The sequence below is a fragment of the Octopus bimaculoides genome, chromosome 4, assembly GCF_001194135.2.
Source record: "Octopus bimaculoides isolate UCB-OBI-ISO-001 chromosome 4, ASM119413v2, whole genome shotgun sequence".
Classification (NCBI taxonomy): domain Eukaryota; kingdom Metazoa; phylum Mollusca; class Cephalopoda; order Octopoda; family Octopodidae; genus Octopus; species Octopus bimaculoides.
The window spans coordinates 98721688-98726057 of record NC_068984.1 but is presented as its reverse complement, the minus strand read 5'-3'; the positions used below and the strand labels follow the sequence as shown (position 1 = coordinate 98726057).

The 4370-nt window shown below is 39.5% G+C and overlaps 1 protein-coding gene across 2 annotated transcripts in view; it reads right to left on the bottom strand.

Annotated features, from left to right (window-relative positions):
• The window catches only part of LOC106871796 (kinesin-like protein KIF25), a 505449-nt gene that overhangs the window by 220950 nt on the left and 280129 nt on the right, over nucleotides 1–4370 (bottom strand). The gene's annotated exons all lie outside the window — the stretch shown is intronic.

Here is a 4370-nt window from a genome sequence, read left to right as displayed (position 1 = left end):
ATATATATATATATATATACGTAGGGTGCTGAAAAGTTCCTGATTTAAAAGTTATTGCAAAAAGTCTGGCTGGAGGCCCAACCTTCCATGTTCTCTTAAAGGGCTTAGCAAAAAATGAAGGACTGCTACAATAAGTGTGTGAATCTGAGAGGAGAATATTGTTAAATAAAATCATAATTAACTGATCTAGCTGTATTTTCTTTTACCCAAGGCCAGGAACTTTTCAGCACACACACACACACACATATATATATATATATATATATATATATATATATATAGGCGTACATATTATCATCATCACCATCATCCTTTAATGTCTGTTTTCCATGCTGGCATGGATTGGATAGTTTAACGGGAGCTGGTAAGCCAGAGAGCTGCACCAGGCTCCAATTGTCTGTTTTGGTATGGTCTCCATTGATGGATGCTCTTCCTAATACCTACCTAGATGCTTTTTAGGTGGCGCCAGCACAAGTGCTTTTTACATGGTACCAGCACCTGAAGGGTGACCATTAGCTTGCAGGACAAGAGACTCTCTGCTAATAGAGGGAGTGGAACTGAGAGAAGTGGCCATGTGCAAGGTGAGAGGTTAGAGTATGATAGAAGGACAGGAAATGCTGTCTTACTAGGACAAGCAAAAAGAGGGAGATGTGATAGCGTTAGGGAGAAAGATAGAGACAGTCAGAGTAGGGAGAGAGAGGGCCAACCCACAGGGAAACATGGTGGGAAGCATAAGTAGTACAGAGGGGATAGAGGGAATGTTCTATAAGAGTGTGAGGAGAGTTATTTAGAGATACCAAGTGATGATGAGAAGAACTGGTGTAGTTGTGAAGTGAGTGTGATAGATATGTAAAGGCATGGAGCGTTTGTGGGTAATGTAGATGTTGAGAAGATGATTTGCAGGGAGTTTTGCCAGAACTGAGTGTGTGTGTGTGTGTGAGAGAGAGAGAGAGAGAGAGAGAGAGAGGGGAGAATTGCATATGACCGTGAAGGACATGCCTGTATGTATGGATGGCTACGATTTCACTTAGCTTGATGAGTCTTAGCTTGATGAGTAAATCACTAGAAGTCTTGGTTCCTTGTCATCTCAGTGAGACTCAACATCTGGAGATCATTTCTCACCACTTCATCCCACTACTAGCCTGGACTATGCCTTCCACATGTTCCCTTCACAATCAGAGATTGACACTTCTTTATGCAACTGTCTCCATAATACACTTCGCCTAACCATACCAGTGCAGTACACTACATCTGATGCCACTTATACCCAGTTTTTCTCTTAAATCATTTACACTCTGTCATTTACGTACACTAACATTACCCATCCAGCAGAGATTGTTGACTTCATTTCTTTTAAGCTTTCATATCTCCTCTGTAATCTCAACCCATGTCTCACATTAATTTGTCCCTTTTTTCCTACTTACTAGGACTTTAGTCTTCGCTAGATTAACTCTAAGGCCCTTTGATTCCAGACATTGCTTCCACAACTAAAATTTCTTCTCTAGTTCTGGTAGTGATTCAGCAATAAGAACATGGTCATCAGAGTAAGAACTCCCAAGGGCAACTGGTTTTAAATTCCTGTGTTATAGTCTGGAAGACTATGATAAACAACAGAAGGCTTAGAACCAATCCTTGGTTAACTCTTACTTATATGCTAATTTCCTTACTATATTCATTGCTGACTTTCAACTTATGGACAACATCCCTGTACGTGGCTCATACAGCTCTCACCAACCACTCATTTATCTCCAGCTTCTGCATTGCCCACTAGAGGAGGAAGCAGGGGACTCTGTCAAAGGCTTTTTTTTTTGTCCAGAAAAGCCAAATACAGAGGTTTATTTTGGGCTTAATATTTCTCCTCATTAGGAAAATATCATCAGTAGTGCTTCTTCGTGGCACACAACCAAACTGCATCTCATCTAGGCTAACTCTCTTCATAATTGTGCTATGACACTTTATGTAACTTTTATCACCAAGTCAAACAATTTGATATTTCTGTAATTATTTCTGTCTAAGGTGACACCTTTTACCATTGTAGTAGTTGATTGTAATGCTGCTACACTAGTCGTTGGGTATGACTCCCTAATGAACAACCTGATTAAATATACAGGTGACTAGTCCATATCCTACTCTGCCTGATATTTTAAGCATCACAATAGTGATTCCTGTTGGGCCAGTGGCTTTCTCTGTCTCCATATCATTAAATGCTTTACCTTATTAAGCTACTGTCCGTTCAGATAACTGGTCCCTCTGTTGGATCAATGTCAGGCAGACTCTCCTTCTCCCATGCATTCTCTACATTTAGTAGATTATCATAGTAGCACTTCCAAGCCTCCTTGTTTGCAGAATCCCTAACTGAAAGTGAGCCATCTTCCATGTGAACACATTTCTTTCCTACAGTATCACATTTTCTCTGATGCACTATCTTACAATCCAAAACGCCCCAACCTCTGGTCCTCATGCTACAGATCACTGGCAAACTTATTCCTTTCTGCTTTTCCCTTAACTAAGTATATCTGTCTCCTAATTTCCCTTCTAGCTACCTGGTACAGATCTTATACATTCATACATACATACATACAAGTGTGTGTGTGTGTGTGTGTGTGTGCATGTGTATATGTATGTATGTGTGTGTGTGTGTGTGTGTGTGTGTGTATATATATATATATACACATATATCATCATCATTTAATGTCCATTGTCCATACTGGTATGGGTTGGATGGTTTGGATGGGACTGGTGAGCTGGAAAGCTGCACCAGACTCCAGTCTTATTTGGCATGGTTTTTGTTACTGTTGGAGAACTGAGAAAGTGCCTCAAGACTGGATTGATGCCATTTTAGTCTCCTTGTATAAATCGGGGCCAAAGGATCTGTGTAGTAATTTTCATGTTATTTCGTTTTTGTCTGTGGCTGGAAAGATACTTGCCCGCATTTTGCTAGAACATTTAAATACCTTCATAGTTCTAAATATAGTGTCTGAGTGTCAGTGTGGTTTTCGTTCCTCCAGGGGCACAGCTGATTGTATTTTTACTATCAGACAATTACAAGAAAAGTGCATTGAACAAAATCTTGCTCTGTACCATTGCTTTGTTGATTTGAGCAAAGCATTCGATACTGTTAATCGAAATGCTCTGTGGCTAATTCTAAGGAAAATAGGTTGCCCAGAAAAATTTATAAACATGATCAGAGCTTTGTATCAAGATATGAAAGCTAAAGTTAACTTTGATGGAAGGCTCTCTGAATCTTTTGCCGTGGAAAATGGAGTAAAGCAAGGAGACTTTGATGCACCCACCCTTTTTGCAATATACTTCGCTGTTGTATTGTCACATGCTTTTCAAAGCACTGAGGAGGTTATTTACTTAAAATATCGAACAAAAGGGAATGTTTTAAATCTGAACAGACTGAAATTCAAAACGAAGATTTTACTTCACTCATTAGGGAACTTTTATATGCTGACAAATGTGATCTTGTCAGTCATTCTGAAACAGGTCTGCAATCTCTTGTATCTGCATTTGGTTCGGCTTGTGATGATTTTGGTTTGACCATCAACTTGAAAAAAACCATTGTAATGCATTTTAGGAAAGTGGTTATACACCATTAGGTGTACACCTGCTTTCCTATATTAAATTCGGAATAACAACGAAACGCAGAACTCTGAACTATCAACACAACAATATTTATTTATGGATGAAATAGGCAGCCTTAAACTGGTTGCTGAGACGCCGGAATGTTGTTGTGAGCTGTCCCCAGAGTTGGATTGTTGGAGAGACAGCTTGGTACGACCACGCTCAATAAGAGAGCTCTGTAGGACCTGTGTTGCCTCTTCGCAGGCTGGCGAGAAAAGAGAATGAAAAAAGCGGGAACGCTTAGATGTTGAACTCCACGCATGCGTGGATAAAAACGCAGCAATGGCGACCGTACCTTGGCGCCAAATGACGTCACTACAATGGCTCCCCCTCGAGTGTGGAAGCACGAAAATAGAAATTTTGGAGGGACGTCTGAGGCAAGATGGCCACCGAAACCACGCAGAAAATGTAGCACAAATATATAAAGAAAAACTCAAGGAAATGATGGACAATGGTTAGATACATGCATGCAATGTACAAAAGAATTGATGAAAGAAAAACATGCAAATAAAATGGGCAGTAAATGTCACCTAGTGAAAAACAAATGAGACAATGATAAAACAACCGTGATGACCACTGTCCAGGAACTGAAATCACGGAATGTAAAAGTCTGAAAAGTCTGATTGTTTGTTTTCTTTTTTTTTCTTTTTTTTTCTTTGAAAGGAAGAAAAATGTTCAATAAAAAAAACTCTGAAATTGTCCGCTGGAACACAATAAGTCAAATGTAAATAGTCTTTGCCAAT